The sequence below is a fragment of the Canis lupus genome, chromosome 25 (assembly GCF_011100685.1).
Source record: "Canis lupus familiaris isolate Mischka breed German Shepherd chromosome 25, alternate assembly UU_Cfam_GSD_1.0, whole genome shotgun sequence".
In the NCBI taxonomy this organism is placed as follows: domain Eukaryota; kingdom Metazoa; phylum Chordata; class Mammalia; order Carnivora; family Canidae; genus Canis; species Canis lupus.
The window spans coordinates 14,535,818-14,553,639 of record NC_049246.1 but is presented as its reverse complement, the minus strand read 5'-3'; positions in this window follow the sequence as shown (position 1 = coordinate 14,553,639).

The window sequence follows — 17,822 nt, the reverse complement described above, 5'->3', positions numbered from 1 at the left end:
GGTGATATTAGACCAGGCTTCAGAGGTCTGTAGCTTGAGACTGGGATTAATCTAGAAGCTTGGGATGGCACTAGGTTGCAGGAGGGAGGAATGAAGGTGTGGCCATGGGAACAGAGTTGTGGGGTGAAGCAGGTATCACAACAGTGGTAAAGCCCCCTCCTGAGGCTTGAAGCCAGGGGTGGGGAGCATGGGGGCAGGTAGCAGCAGGAGGAGTGTGACCCTGATGCGCCACATTGGAGCTGGATGTGCATTTTCCTGTGGACGCATAGTCATACATGGTGTTGAGGTCTACAGTGGAGCATCGAAGTCCTACAATATGACTTCCTGGATCTCCCAGTACAAATCCCATTTCAGTATTCCCATTCTGTTCTTTTATTGTGGTCAGAACATATGTACTTGCCAAATCATGGATCTCAATTTGGGGTTCAGAAAATATGACCCCTATAACTATAGTTCAGCTGTACTGTGAATTAAACCAGCTCTTGTGGACTGGAACTGGGAGTCTAATTCCTATTTCTATTTCCTGTGGGAAAATTCATTCCAAATCCCAGAGAACTTCTTGGAACAGAACCACTCATAGGTTGCCTCCCCAGTGGAAAAACCCATTTGCTGATGATTAAGCTCAACGATAATGATATCATGCTCCTCCTCAACTTTAGTCCTCATTCTCTTTATCCACAAGAGATGGTATTTTAACAAAAACCAGAAATACCGAAAACTGTGGCTTGACAAAGGAACCCAGGGTCCCTTCAACAAAATATAAATTAAAGGGAGACAGCTTGGCATTTTCTGATTGAAAGCTAGTTGTTCTTGAGAACATAGCAAGGTTAATGGGGTCATCCTGCTGTAAGGATGTGCCAGCCCACCAGGCCGCCTAATGCACGAGGATTAGAGGAGGAGTCTCGCCTGCACTTCGGGAGGACCTCACTTGAACTCTGCTTTCTCAGCTGCCTTCTGCTTGGCTTCTGCCTTCCTTTCTTGGGGGGGGGAAAGCAATTGCCTTTTTTTTTTTTTTTAATTTTATTTATTTTTTTATTTATTTATGACAGTCACACACAGAGAGAGAGGCAGAGACACAGGCAGAGGGAGAAGCAGGCTCCATGCACCGGGAGCCCGACGTGGGATTCGATCCAGGGTCTCCAGGATCGCGACCCGGGCCAAAGGCAGGCGCCAAACCACTGCGCCACCCAGGGATCCCAGCAATTGTCTTTTGATTAAGCAGAACATTCTAGATTTTTTGTTTCCTGTAAAACAAAATCTCTCTCTCTCTCTCTCTCCTTTCTTCCTTCCTTCTCACTGCCTTAGTTCTAGCACTCTACACCTACTTCAGCACCCCATGGTGCCCTATGGGTAACCAGAGCCACAACAACTATATGGCCTTGAGTTTTAATGTCTCAGATTCTGCTAGTTTGTTTATAGTAATTTTTTCCTCTATTAACAAAGAGCTCTTTTCCTTCCTTCCTTCCTTCCTTCCTTCCTTCCTTCCTTCCTTCCTTCCTTTCCTTCCTTCCTTCCTTCCTTCCTTCCTTCCTTCCTTCCTTCCTTCCTTCTCCTTCCTTTCTTCCTTCCTTCCTTCCTTCCTTCCTTCCTTCCTTCCTTCCTTCCTTCCTTTCTTTCTTTCTTTCTTTCTTTCTTTTCTTTCTTCTTTTCTTTCTTTCTTTCACAAATGATATCCAATAAGAATAAAGAAACAAGGGACCCCTGTGTGGCTCAGCAGTTAAGCATCTGCCTTTGGCTCAGGTTGTGATCCTGGAGTCCCAGGATCAAGTCCCATATCAGGTTCCCTGCATAGAGCCTGCTTCTCTCTCTGCCTGTGTCTCTGCCTCTCTCTCTGTGTCTCTGATGAATAAATAAATAAAATCTTAAAAAAAAAGAATAAAGAAACAAAACAACAACAAAAATCTGTAAATGTTACTCTCCCTTGGAACATCTACTTTCCTCAGTCCTTGACAATGCTTTACCACTGATCTGTTTAGTTTTTCACCCATCACTCAGTGATGGAGCACTTGCCAGACGAGGCTGTAACCTGGCACACGAAGATGAATCACTCTTACCCCATAAGGAATTCAATCTGCAAAGTTTATAATCAGTATGGACACTGTATTTCATTCAACTTTAATGAGGAAAATTGAATAGATTATTTCCCAGTGGAACGTACTCCCTGTCCATGAAGTAAGCAAGTGGATAGCAGCTGTGTTCTTTGCTAGTTCCTTAAGGACACTGAGTAGAGTATTTCAATTCTAGAAGTGATATAAAACAGATTTCAGCTGACTATCTCCATACTGGATTCCTGGCCCTGAGTTACAAAAGTAAAATCCTAATTCCTAATATACTGGGATCCTAACTTTCAACCTTCCTGCATTAGCTGACGTGCCACAGTTTAGTTACATTCTCAATTTATAGCTGTTCTTAAATTGCTAAAACACATAAAATGCTATGTTTCTGTTTTTATATAAAGATCTCTGAGAACCTCCCAGTCAACAATGTACATTAATGATGCTTATTATCTTAATGAAATCCAAAGTAAACACTTTCTTTATTTTACAGATGGAAAAACATGTTTATATGAGAGGGAAAAAGAAAATGGTCAGCTTGGTTTAGACAGCACATTCTAAAGATACTGATAGGAACAGAAGACCTTACAGAAAATCAAGTTTTCTGCCACACGATTTCCTTATTTTAGGTACTTTTTTTTTCTATTCTAGACCATTTTTATTCCTAAGCTGCTACAGAATTTTTTCTTTCTTTTTTTAAGATTTATTTATTTGAGAAAGAGAGAGAGCACAAGACGGGGGAGGAGCAGAAGGAGAGAGTCTTCAAGCAGACTCCAACATGAGTGCAGAGCCCCCCCAACGGGGCTCGATCCCACAACCCATATAAGATCATGACCTGAGCCGAAACCAAGAGTCCGCCACTTAACCAACTGAGCCACTCAGGTGCCCCAGAAATTTTTTCTTCTATAAGGATTTCTCTTCCACAGGAATTTCTCAATAAAGAGAGAAAGAAAAGAGGCAGATGCTTCTGAGGATTTGGCTTTCCCTTCAGTTCAGGAGTGTCTCTGAGACACAGGTGACCCGGTGACTAGGAGCAGAGTGAGCAGAGCTTCCTGTCTAGTATCTCTTGCACTCCTGATTTGAAGGGTAAGATGAAAAACTTTCACTCATTTTAACTTCAGCTGAAATTACAGACAATCTTCAGGTTTCTTGGAACTAAATACTTAACTTTCATGAAGCTGGATAAGCAACTTTGTCATAACCTTTCCAATTGCATAAAATAGAAACAATGCCAGCATTAAGGTGAATCTAATCAACAGATGCAGCTAGAAGGTATCAGAATAGTGCGTGGTCATTAGCAATGAGAGAATATTTTAGCCATTCTGCTTTGCTCTTGGGTTTATTTAAACCCTTGGCTCAATGGAGAGAATTTCCTATATTAACATCTGCTCTATTTTTAATTTTTTTCATGTGAAATTCTACAAGGGCCAAGCTTATTCCTTTACGCATTCATTCACTGTTATGGCTAACAACTCTTCACCGAGTACCTATGATCTGCTAACTGGAGTTCTAGGTGATGGAGATATAACCTTATAAGGTCAGCACAGGCCTCTGCTTTCATGGAGCTTATGTGGTAGTGGGTGACCGGTGGTGGGCAAAAAAAAGTAAATGAATACTAAGATGTTGGAGAGGAAGTGGGGCTTTGTATGGATTTGAAGCAAGGTACTGTGATAAATACAAACTAAAGTGAGGAGTCATGAAAGGTCTTTCTGAGGAAAGACATTTAAATTGGAATGTAAGTGGCAAGAAGGAACCAGCCATCAGAGGTCAGGACACCATTCCTGGCAGCCAGAAGGGCACACTTCCTCCCAGGAAGTGACTGAGGTCCAAAGGCAGTGTATTCAGAGGCAGCACAGATGAGCATCTCCACACAAGAGCCACACTGGGGCATCTGAATCCTAGTTCTACCACCAGAATTCAAGTACCAGGAATATGCCCCCTAACTCCTCTGAGGGTGTTGTAACTCTCTGTTTCCTTGTTGGTAAAATATGGATAATTGTAGTTTCCCACTCACAGAATTGTTGCAAGCTTCAAAGCGATTCATGTATGTTAGAATAATGCCCAATACATGCTAAGTGTGATACGAGGGACGATCACTACTATTAACATCAAAAGTGCTAAGTAGGGACATCTGGGTGGCTCAACAGTTGACCATCTGCCTTCGGCTCAGGGCTGGGATTGAGTCCCGCATTGGGCTCCCTGTGGGGAGCCTGCTTCTCCCTCTGCCTGTGTCTCTGCCTCTCTCATGAATAAATAAATAAAATCTTTTATAAAAAGTGCTAAGTATATACACTCATGTTCATATCAGCATTATTCACAATTGCTTAAATTAAAGCAACCCAGATGTTTACTGATGGGTAAATGGATAGACAAAATGTGGCCTTTCCATACAATGGGATGTTACTCAGCCTTAAAAAGGAAGGACATCCTGACACACACCACATGGATAAACCATGAAGACATCATGCTATACAAAACAATCTAGTCATAAGAAGACAAATATTGTACAATTTCACCCAATATGGGGTGTCTAGGGTAGGCAAATTCTCAGAGAGTAGAATGGTGGTTGCCAGGGGTGGGGGAGGGGGAACAAGGACTTAGTGTTTATTGGGGGCAGAGTTTCAGTTTGGAAAGATGAAAAAGTTCTGGTGACGATGGTCATACAATGATGTGGACATACCTAACATTATTGGACTAGACACTTAAAAATGGCTAAGATAGTAAATTTGTTATGTGTATTTCACCAAAATTTTTTTTTAAAGTGCTGAATATAAAGTACAATGTAAGAATCAAATCAAGGTAGAGACAGAGTAGCAGCTACACAGTAGCAAAAGTTACTGGGACATGAGAAGTTGTACATCTCCAAGAGTTTCGATTTATCACTTTAGTCTACATGGTTGCCAGCCCAGATCTGTTCAGCTCACAGACTACCTGGATATTCATGGTGACTACGGATGGAATTTTCACTTAAGACTATTTCCCTTCCCCAGACACCTGGGTGGCTCAGCGGTTGAGCATCTGTCTTTGGCTCAGGGCATGATCCTGGAGACCCGGTATCGAGTTCCACGTCGGGCTCCCTGCATGCAGCCTGTTTCTCCCACTGCCTATGTCTCTGCCTCTCTCTCTCTCTCTCTGTGACTATCATAAATAAATAAATAAAGTCTTTAAAAAAATACTATTTCCCTTCTCACACTTCCCTGATGTGTTAGTCAAGGTTCTTGTTGCAAGCAACAGAAATTGGAAGGAGATGAGTTTATTTAAAGGATATTACATGGGTTAGAGAGCTCAAAGCATGCTGCTGTCTGGAGCTGGCTGGAAAACTGTACCACTGATGTCACTCAATCCTAAATGCTATCATTTACACAGCTGTAGCTGTAACTACTGCTGCTGTCAGCAACCAATGTCACTTGTAGGTGGGATAGACTCTACCCCCCACCCCCCCAAAAAAAATACATGCCTCAGCTGTCATTCACCAGCACGGATAAATTCTATGTAGAACTTCCTGTTCCAAATTTCTCACTTGTATATGGACTAGGACTGACGGGTGAAAGTCACCTGCCTGTGCCCTACGTGATATGGCAAAGTGAGTTCTTGGGTTTCTCTTGGGATCATGGGATTCATAAATCTGGAAATTTTACAAAATAGTGTCAGTGAAAAGTACAGGGCCACCAGAATCTTAACAAATGTGTCTGTACAGTTGACTCAGACTTGTAGCATCAACATATGCTCTTCCTTACACTGAAACTCATAACCACACATGATCTGGAAAAATGACCAAAAAGTTGCCATCATTGTCTTGGGTGGAAAAACTTGGTGACATCAAAATATCAATGATCCTTAAATCAACCTCTAAGCTTAAGGAGACAAGAACCAGTGGGGTCAATGTTGGAATGGTTTAGTTTGAAACACTAAAGGGAAAGTCAAATCTGGAATCGAGGAGATGTCTGGTTTGGACATATGAATGGAGGAGTCATTTGTGCATTAGGCTTGCTGTTGGGCATGATTGCCAAGGATAAAATCTTGGGCAACAGTTCATGAGGATGTAAAAGAAAAGCAGCCAAGACAGGATGCTGAGGATTAGGGGAAAAACCGGGAGTGAAGTGAGGCCAGTGGAGTGGCCAAGAGCATCACAAGCACAGAAGGGTGCAGAGACTGGGAAAGAGAAGAGTCTCTAGTCTCGGTGACACTCCAGAACATAGCTTCAACCAAACTGTGAGTGCAAGCTAGAACTCAGGGGACTAGGTGGTGCATGAGTAGGAGGCCCAGAGGGGAGGCAGCCAAGTCTACGCCAACCAACCCTATTATGAAGTTTGTCTCTAAAAGGAAGGGGTGGGGGAATGTGGTAGAAACCCTTACATAACAGAGTGGCTGGTGTTCAGCTCCCACATGAGCACACACTGTGGAGATCAACCCGTCTACGGGTCAACGTGAACATTGATCATCTGTGTGCCCAGTTCATAAATATGCTTGGTCTCTCATTTATATTTCTGCAAAGATTCCATTGAGTTTATTCAGGCACAAAGATTCTAGAGACTGTTTCAATTTAGAATAGTTCTGCAAATAGGTACTTAAATAGAGATGCTGGTTTTGGCAGCAATTCGGGGGCTTTAAGAAACAAGTTTGTACCAGTAACTCTAGATATTTCTGTTTTGTGTTTCTAGGGTGAGTTACAAATCATTTCTAAGAAAACATTTACCCTGTGACAGAGAATAACTTACATACTTGTGTGTTCAATTTTGTAGTGTGTCCAGTTCATTCTTACTTAATATCCTTGATTGGATATGTGCACTTTTTAAGTTTTCTATAAAAATTGGGAAAAGAGGGATGCCTGGGTGGCTCAGCAGTTGAGCATTTGCCTGCCGCTCAGGGTGTGATCCCAGGATCCGGGATCGAGTCCCACATCGGGCTTCTTGAGGGGAGCCTGCTTCTCCCTCTGCTTGTGTCTCTGCCATTCTCTCTCTCTCTCTCTCTCTCTCTCTCTGTCCCTCTGTTTCTCATGAATAAATAAATAAAATATAAAAAATGGGTAAAGGGCATATGAGTTGAATGATTAATATAGCAGCACATGCTACATATTTATGCCAGCAAAACCAGCAACAGCATGCTGTCAACTAGCTGCAGAGCCTGATTTCTTTACATCCTCCGGCTACTGGAGCACCCAGGGACAGCTGTCATCAAGTGCACAAGGAGAGAATTCCCTTACTCAAGAACTCTCTAAATTCCTGCAATGTTTAAACTTTTGCCAATGCAAAAACAGAGCTCATGGGCTTCCAGAAAGATAGCAAAGTGGGTGACAATGCCAAGAGCCTCCTCCTTCTCACAAAATGCTATGACGTATGGAACAACAAAAAGTTTTAGCAGCCAAAATGCCAGCGATGAATATTAAATCTGACCTGACCCATGGCAAGAAGTCTGTTTAAATGTTTAAATTCACAGTGCAGAGATGACAAGAACAAACTCTAGATGACAGAGGCCTGAATCAGACCAAGGTTCACATCTGGGAGGGCCTGTTCCCCACCGCTCACCCCCCGCCCACCATTCCACCTCAGTGAAGTAAGGGCCTAAGCCTTTGCTCCCCATCTATAAATTATGGATAATCAGACCTGTATCACAGGTTTCTTATGAGGACTGAACATATTGATGCAGACGGAGTCTCACTCCCATGCCTTACACCAATAACAGTGGTGGCATCATTATTACTCCACTTTGGTCACAGCCTCTGAAGCTCATCATAGCAGGCTGAGTTCCAACTAGCTTTTGTGCCAGTTCCAACAATGTCTAGCTTCCTTGCCATTTGGCCTTGCTTTCTATTCCAATGTGTTTAGAATGAATTCTAGGCTCCTCTGAGTCTCCTGGGATATAGACTTCCCTTCTCTAAAGGAATGACACTGCCATGTTCAATCAGTTTATGACTGAGTGAAGGCATTAGTTTTCTGAGCACCTCTAGTTCCCCTGATTATAGGAAAGCCCTTCCCTGCACCATAAGTGTATTGGTCAGGGTTCTCAGAGAAACAGAACCAATAGGATGTATATTAGAGATATAAATATAAAGAAAATATGTAAAGGAATGGGCTCATGTGACTGCAGAATGTGGCAAGTCCCAAGATTTCCAGGATGAGCTGGCAAGCTGGAGACCCAGGAGAGCTAACGGGTTAGTTCCAGTCTGAGTCCAAAGGTCTGAGAACCAGGAGAGACAAGGATATAGTTCTAGTTCAAAGGCTGGCAAGTTTGAGACCTAGGAAGAGCCAATGTTTTAGTTTGAGTTCAAAGACAGAAAAGAAGCTGGTGTCCCAATTCAAAGGTTGTTTAGGCAGGAGGAATTCTCTCTTACTCTGGGGAAGGTCTGGCTTTTTTTTTGTTGTTGTTGTTCTGCTTATGACTTCAACTGATTGGTTGAGGCCCGCCCACCTTAGAAAGGACAATCTGCTTTCTTCTGTCAACTGAAATATTAATCTCATTTAAAAGAACTCTAAAAAAAAATAAAAATAAAAAAAAATAAAAGAACTCTCACAGACACACCCAGAATAACGTTTGAACAAATATCAGAGTACCCTGGGGCCCTGTCAAATTGACATATAAAATTTACCATTACAATAAGCATATAGTCCCAAGGTTCAGGCCTCAGCTAATCAGTAAGATTCCACTGGTTAAAGCTGGACACATGACAAACCATTAATGAAACAGATCAGGTAAGTCATATACTGTGGATTTCTGGGAAAGGACATCCTCTCCTCTTTTCCTTTCAATGGGATTCCTAGAGTTGCTATAGTTGTTCACCATCCTGAGGAAATTTAGTGTAAGGAGCACAGAGCAGGCCAGGAAAGTCCCAGAGGAATGCTGTGGCCCTGATCAAGCTATATGTAAAGTCTGATTACCTCAGGACATTTGTATTGCCTGAGCAGATCCATCCTCTACTGTGCAACCCAAAATGGTTGAGTTTTCTGGAACTTGCAGCATAAAGTCTAACTGGCCTATTCACTCCAACTCTAGGACCATTCTTGTCAGCAATCTGGGCTCTGCTCCTGAGCTCTGTCTCTGTAAAAGCAGTCAGTATCTGGGACTCTGTCTGAGCTAAATTATGTACAGAAGCTGGAAAGTCTCCCTCAAACATCACCTCTGCCTAGTTTTACCAGAATGACCTCTCTACCCTGCCCCACCAAACCACCAAATCTCAAGCAGACAGGAATGCTGTCCCAGAGTGAACCCCCATTTGGAACATTCCCTTGGCCCTGAGATTTGAGCTGCGGGTCACCTTTGGGGGACAGCATTCTCCTTTTCTCAGTAGCCAGTGCCATCTGGTCGTGGGTTATGACTAAATGATAGGAAGAATTATTGCATTGGTAATATGACAGGAAAAACAAAATAAATGATCAAAGAGAGAACAGTTGTTACTGGCAAGTATAATTGTGGAAGCAAAAACTGTATTCCATCAAATCAGCAGCTTTTTATTATCCCCAAATTCTTTCCCTGAGAAAAGAAATAGGAGGTAGTTGGTAAGAGAAGAGGTTCCTTTCCATGCTGCCAATTTCAAAAGAAATATTAGCCTAAACTTCCCATCTAATGACTTTTTGATTTCATATTTATTATAGATATGTCATCTGTGAATTTACTTATGTAACCCTCCTCAATCTACTCATGTTTTTGACCTACACAAAGATTTAGGCTTTATCGGGTAGGTATTTCTTCACAATTTGCTTTTTATTAAGCCACGTAGTTTTGATGCTCTGAAGTTAATGAATAAATGCTTATTCAACCTAATCATAATCCTGCTCAATTTATAACCAAAAAAAAAATGAGTAAATAAAACATGAAGCAAGAATCAGAAATCTAGGATCAGTGGGATTTCCACTGCTGCCTGGATTCTGGTATTTATTCATGAAAGTCATAACAGAGTTAACTTCTGACCAGGGATGAGAAAAGTACAGGACTTAGAGGTTTGGTATTGGAAGGGCAGCAGAGCCTGGATTGGGGAGTCTGTATGACAGATTGGGAGAGGGCCGAAGAAGTACAACCAAGTCATCTGCTTCCAATGGAGCCTTGAATTCTTATCTTCAGAATAGCATGGGAGAAATCAACTGAGCACTAGGTTTATAAGATTCATGGAGGCTGCTGTAGCTAGAATAGTGCAAATGGCAACCCCAGGCCTCTTCTTGGTTTGGTCTGTCCCTTCCCAGGCTGAAGTTCCATGACTGCTGGTTGGGTCTAGCCTGAGTTTCTGAATCTGGCTGCTGTAGAGACAGGGTACAACCCTTCTTCCTGACCCTAAGGTACAGAGGATATGGGAGAAGAAGCCGCCCTTACTTGAGTGGGCTTCAGGGCAGCTGTGTTCTTGAGCGACAGCCGGGGTCAGTTCAGGCAACGAGGTGGAGGAAGATTTGGTGATGATGTAGGGGAGTGTGTTTTCCTGCAATGAGAGCTCCAGAGGGTAGGGCAGAAATGTTTGAGTGATAGTCAGCAGAGGCCTTGGGTCAGGGGACAGGAAGCCCAGATCAGTTTGGGGTCAAGAGAAGTGGATGGTGGTTGGCCAGAGGGCCTTATAACTTGGGTGTGGATCAAGAATTACAATAATTCACTCATCCATCCTATGAATATGTATTGAGTGCGCTCTCCATGCCAGATGGTGGTTTGGCAAGGAGAATACAGACGTGAATAACACAAAGTCCCCACCACATGCAGAGCATCTTCTAGTGGGGCAGACTTCGGGCTTTGGGGAGGTGCTGTGAGGAAGAATCAAGCAGGTAAGGGAGTTGAGAGGGACAGGGGTGCTTTCTTAGGTAAGGTGGTCAGAAGAGGCCTATCTGAGGGATGACACTGAGCAGAGAGCTGAAGGGAGCTGGGAGAGCGGGAGGAGGAGTCTTCCCGCAGAGGCCATGGCAGCCATCTGGTGTGTGGAGGAAGGCTTCCAGAACAGAGGGGCCAAAACGCAGCAGCAGGGGAGGGAAAGGAGAAGTGGGACGGAAGGCCTGGAGTAGGTAGGCTCTGGTCTTTGAACTTTATTCCAAATCAACGCCAGGCTAGTGGCACATTGAGTGCGGAAGTGTCACGATCTGATGTCACACCACAGACCTGCGGCGTCAGGCTATCTGTAGCATCACTTCCATCAGCATCCACGAAGACAAGTGTGGCCTGGGCCTCTCAGCCGAATGCAGGAGTAGGGTTTCTTTTCTGCCCTAGAAGTGAGTTGGGAAAAGCCAAAGTTGGTCTTTGGCTCCCAAGACTTACAAGATACTGGAAACAGGGGGGCTTGGGTGGCTCAGGGGGTTAAGCATCTGCCTTTGGTTCAAATTATGATCCCAGGGTCTTGGGATCGAGCCCTAGGTCAGGCGCCCTGCTCAGTGGGGAGTCTGCTTCTCCCTCTCACTCTGCCTCCCTAATGTGCATGTGCTCTCTCTCAAATACATAAATAAAATCTTAAAAACAAAACAAACAAAATATGGGAAACAGAAATAACTTCTGGTGAGGGGCTGTGGTCTCTAAAAACAGTCAGCATCCACCTAGACGGATCTGGCCCCTCCGGAGGAGGCACACATAGTCTACTGAGCCCGGGCTCTTCGTGGCTCACATGGGTTCCAGAGAAAGGCCTATTAGTTCCAGGCTGCTGGCGGGAAGCTCTAGGCAGAGGTGGGAAGTGTGTCCTTGCCGCCTGCGGGCTCTGAGCTCCCCACCCGAGGGACACCCAGCCTGAAGGGTGCTGGAGCTAACCGAGGCCGGGCCGTGTCACAGGCAGGACCCTAACTGTAGCCAGAACAGCACCAACAACTAAAGCACCGTCTGCAGTAGCCCCAGAGTACAATCGATCTGAAATCAAAGTGTAGCAATTCTGATTCTTCCTTTACTTAATCCTACGATGGGACTCTGAGATGAACAGCAGGACAGCAATGACACATGCAAACAGGTGCACATGCAAATGTGAGCACGCACGCCCTCCTGCCCCATACAGGTACCGCACTGCTTCTGCCCTGGGTCCCCTTACTGCGCTCCACCCACACTCAAGCCTCGGATTTGTAAAGACCTGGAAACTTAGAGCTGGATAGAAGCTCTTCAGTTACCTGAACTGATGTCCTCTGTTTTGCAAATAAGAAAGGAGAGTTCCAGAGGGTGAGGTGGTCTGACCAGGAATGCGAGCCTCTGGGAAGTTGGAGCTAAGGGGAAGGCAGGACCCCTCCCTGTTGCTGCAGACCAGCCTCTACCCTCACTATCCGGGTGAAGGCCATCAGAGTGAGAATCCCGTCAAGACCACCTGCCCTAAGTTGTCCCGGATGGTCCTGTTCAACCGCTCCCCTGCCTTCTCTCAAATGATGCAACCTCACCCAGACCCACAACCATCTGGGTGGTGCTCAGTAAACAGAACTCTGAGACCACAAGAACTGGGCATGGGGCTAGAAGTTCTGACAGCTCCTCCTAGAAAAGCATCAGCATTAAGCAATAACTTGGGAACAGTCACTGTTGGTAAAACAGTCTGAGATGCCACCAAACCTGTTAGCAAGTACACATGGAAATGAGCGTGCTCTCCTTCGCAGTTCTCCCATTGGTGGATTATGTCTCTCTCCAGTGAGGTCTCTATTGCTCACCACATCCCTGGACCTCCTCTTCAAGATAGCAATAGCAGTGCAAAGTAGGCTTTTGAGGCAAAAAGTTGGGATCCCTGGGGGTGGCGCAGCGGTTTGGCGCCTGCCTTTGGCCCAGGGCGCGTTCCTGGAGACCAGGGATCGAGTCCCACGTCGGGCTCCCGGTGCATGGAGCCTGCTTCTCCCTCTGCCTGTGTCTCTACCTCTCTCTCTGTGTGTGTGTGTGTGTGTGTGTGTGTGTGACTATCATCAATAAATAAAAATTTTTTAAAAAAAGTACCCAAAGTAAATCTTAGTTCTAAAATATACTAGCCAGCTGTGTGACTTTGGGTGAGTTACTTAACCTTTCTGAATTGTACCTTCTCCAATTAAAAAAGAGCCGTAATTATGCTTAGTTTACAAAATTGATGAGATTAAATAAGATGACGGAAATGAAAATACCTGTGCTCAGTACATAATAGATTCTCAGAAATAATGTTCTTTCTTTCTCCTTTGGGAATTCTCCTCAAAAAGTGAAGCATTCATTTAAGTAACTGAGTGGTGCCAAATCGTTCCATTCTGAGGGCGAATTAACCTTTGAACATGGACCAAAGCTATTAGGATTCAAGTGTGATAAAGGACAGCGATCAAACGGACAATGCAAGGTGCAGCTGCTGTGTTCGCAAGAATAATTTTCTGCGATGAGAAAGTTTCTGCAAATGAAAAACTTTTCTAGATGTTCACCATGTCCCAAGCACTGGACTGGGTGGTGTGGCTACAACAGTAAACAGACGATAGGCCTTGTCCTGAGAGGCTCACGGGTCTATATGAGCTACTGTGGCATTGCTAGTGGAGTTTTTAAAAATAATGTATATAGGGTTAAAGATATTCTAGAAACTTTGTTTAAAAATAAATTTTAAAAAATAAATAAATAAAAATAAAAATAAATTTTGCTGCCTCATATCTTAACCAATAAACCTATAAAGACTGTACATAAATCATTATAAAAATCAAGTAGATAATTCCCCAAATAATTAGTTATTCTTTACTAATCTGGCATGGTTTTACCATATAAAAATAAGCAATTAATAAATTATTTGAATTTCATAATTATGTAAGCATTTTCCAAACCTGGGGTTGCAAACCAAGAAAGTTACTAATAATTTTCTTTGTTAGAATCTCTATCAGGGGGTGCCTAGGTGTCTGAGTGAGTTAAGCGTCTGCCTTCAGCTCAGGTCATGATCCTGGGGTCCTGGGATCGAGTCCTGGTCAGGCTTTCTGATCAGCGGGGAATCTACTTCTTCCCCCTCTCCCCTTGTTGCTTGTGCATTCTCTCTCTCTCACTTCCTCTCTCTCAAGTAAAGAAATAAAAAAATTTTTAAAAAGAATCTCTAATCGGGTTATTAATTATTACTTTAAATAACAAATGGCCTTTATAAACACAAAGACAAAGCTTCCACTTGTGAGCTGTTTTTTTATCCTGTATACAACAAAAGCCACCCTAGGTAGGAGGTTTAACGCTCTTCTATTTTGCCTTGATTTCCTTAATTGTGAAATGGAGATATTAGAATTACCTACTCAAAATACTGTGGTGAGGATTAAATGAGCCCATAGGATTTAAACGGTTTAAATAGGGCTAGGAGCACAGTGCATTGCTATGACCATTGTTATTCTAATCCGATACCCAAACAATAATACCAGGTAGTGGGTTATTGGCAGCTTTCTGTATTGGAATCCTGCATTCCCCTTATAATTAAAAGATGTCATCCAAAGTAAGCTTTCTGGGTTTTGTTTCATGGTCAGAAAAAACTCAATTTATGTGGCATAATGAGTATGCAAAGAGAAACAAAAATAAAGATACATCCTCTGATGTGGCATGAGGCATGGAGGCCATGAGTGTGGTGCAATGGGAGTTCATCCAGGATGAAGCCTACGAGATGCTCATGTTGCTATGCTGGCAGCAGATTGCCAAGTTTGAATCTGACCCTGAACATTCCTTTCTGCATTCTACAGCCCCTTGCCACAGCGTCCACAGAATGAAGATACAGCAGCGTGGGGTTTGGCAAGTCACATCAGCAGCTGAGATCACAGGAAAACAAAGGAAGGGGATCTGGTGTAATGAACCTCAGTCTGATTTCCTCTGAGTCCTCCTGGACCCCTGAGGTTGGGGAATAGGGGATGGGCTGTGAACCTTCTCACCCACCCCAATTACGGCCTTAGTTTAGAGTCATTGCATGCAGAAAAGAGAAAAGAAAGCAGTGACATGTGTGGCGTGGAGAATCCAAAAGACAAATACCGTCCACCTCTGAGACTCTACATCTCTAGTGCCATGATGGTTGAAGGTTGGGGAGAAGGTGGTAGGGATGGGGTAGACCAGGAGAACAAAGAAACAGAGTTTATATCACACTGAACCAGACCTTTCAGTGTCTTCAACATTTAGACATTCATGCAGAACGTCCCACAGCAACCTGGTCTGACATGGATGCTATCCTAGGACTCAGGGAACACTGGCTTGGTTGAGGGCCTCTCCACTGGAGAATGTCAGAAAACTGCTCACCAGAAGTGAAGTGAAGACACCCCTTTGCAGACTGAGAGGGGAAGTTGAGGATATTCTCAAGAAGATCAGCAGCTGCAGGGGGATGGCGGGTATCAAAGGCTGAAGAGGGGGTGAGTCTAAGAAGTTCCATTTCTCCTTTCCCCCAGAAGCCTGGTGGGTAAGGAAGCCCGCCCCCTTTATCTCGGGACAATTTGAGGAGCACAGTGGGACCTGTGGTTTGCACAGTTTGGATATCTTGTCAGAAACACAGGGCAGCTTGCTTATTCTTGTCCTCAGTCCTCTCTCCCAAAAAAAGCCACCAGAGCACATGGAAATGGACAAGTCTTTCTTTCTTTTTTAAAAAATTTTTATTTATTTATTCATGAGAGACAGACAGAGGCAGAGACATAGGCAGAGGGAGAAGCAGACTCCTGGTGGGGAGCCAGATGCAGGACTTGATCCCAGGACTCTAGGATCATGACCCTGAGCCAAAGGCAGATACTCAATGCTGAGCCACCCAGGTGCCCCAGCAAGGTCTTTCAAGTACTGGGAATGCACAGTTCAGAAGACAAGTCCACTAAAACAAACTAATCTTTTCATTCACTCAAGATACAAACATGTCTGCATATTCTCCTCCTACGTGCTGGACATTGTGCTAGGCCCTTAGGGCATAACAACAAACCATCAGATAACATCTCCACAGCCACAGAGCAGAAATTCTGGAGGGGGAAACACAGCACAAAGCAAGAAAGTAAGAGTGTCATCTCAGCTGAAGAGTGGAGTGCTCTGGGAATGTGTAGGAGGAGGACTTAATTGGACATACCTCTTATATGGAGAAAGAATAACAGATCTAAGGTTAAGTTTATTCTGTTACTACTTTAAAAGTTCAAACACCAATCTCCTGGGTTAATCAGATGCTTAAGCCTTGCCTACCTGCCCCTTTCTGGAACTCCCAAAGCATCTCTAACTGGATCCTAAATACTTTCAGCTGGGTATACCACAGACACTGCTGTTCAGACCCTTCTTCTAGTCTCTCATCTCATCTAGGGGTAACTTGCTCTATTTACTCATTTGGTAAAAAGTGACGAATTTCCTCTATTTGACTGTTTTTGCATCCATGAAATGATAAAGAGCTCCCTCTATCCCATCTTCCGCCTGCAAAAGACAAGCTACAGTGTCCAAGAGGGCTTTCATTGAGAGCATTGCTGGCTCCTCACATCATGAAAAACTGTTGTTAATATGCTCCCTTAATATGCTCCCTAAATTGTTCAAACCACTAACATTAATATGTGATATCTTTATATCCCCTTTCATCCCAACCATCCAGAAACTGCTTTCCATAATAAGATATGACATTGCCAAGGTCATTCATCTAAGACATCACAATCACTTTTTTCTAGGTCTGTGGGAATTAATAACCTCCTTAGTTCACTGAGATGAATTTTCACCAAGCCTATTTGACTTCATGTTAGAACATCCAAGAATATGTAGAGTTGGAAAGTACTTTTTGAGATTATTGACACCATCTTTATTATTTGGCAAAAGGGAAAAACTAAAGCCCCAGAGCTACCTGGCTGGTAAGATTTAGTAGCCCCTAAGGACTGGTGGGGGGGGCCTTGGTCTCTGGTGCTCTTCCTACCATCACCACTGGCTCCCTATGGCTTAGTATAGTGCCTGGTATGTGGTGCCATGAAATATCATGCAATACATACATTTTAAATGGATGAATGGTTAATCCTGAAGGTGTGATTAAGACCTTTGTATGTGTTAACTCATTTATTCTTTACAACAACCCAGTGAGGTAGGTACTGTTAATCCCCTTAATATACCAAGGTGTGCAGAAGTTAAGAAGTTTGGGGGCACCTGGGTGGCTCAGTGATTGAGTGGCTTCCTTTGGCTCAGGTAGTGATCCCAGGGTCCTGGGACTGAGTCCTGCATCAGCCTTCCCCGAGGGCTTCTCCCTCTGCCTATGTCTCTGACTCTCTGTGTCTCTCATGAAAAAATAAATAAAATCTTTTTTAAAAAAAAGTTTGCCTAAGAGAACACAAATAGAAAAGGTCAGAGCCAGGATTTTCCAGGGCCCCTGGCTGAGTCTGTGATCTTGAAGACTATGCGGTACCAACAATGAAGGGATGGACACATCATAACAGATTATATAACCCTGAGGAAGAGAAGAGGGCTGGGGGAAGAATTTAAGAACCACAAAACCAAAATTGAGTGTCATACAAATGTGTAAAATTATCAGAAATATATGCGTTTTATACTGTATACACATTAACCACAGTCTGATACCTTTACAGACTGCTAGACACTGTAGGGTTGCTGATCCGGACCTCAAAGGCTACGTAAAGTAAGGTAGAGCACAACATTTGCTTTCTTGCTTTATAAATTTTGAACTATAGCAATTGATACTAGGTTGCTCATAAAAATTTGATTTATAAATGTAAAATGGCAAAAAAATAAAAAAAATAAATGTAAAATGGTAGTCATAATAACCACCTTCTGAAAGATACCTAGGTAAATCTAGTGCCAGAGAACATATAAAGATAAAAGAAGTTAACATCATTATTGCACCATTTATCAGTAAGAACTATGATTCTCGCACTATCATACAATTTCCCCCAACACTAAATTGGAACGTTACGTCTGGATGTGCTGATATTCCTAATGCCCTACCATGTACAC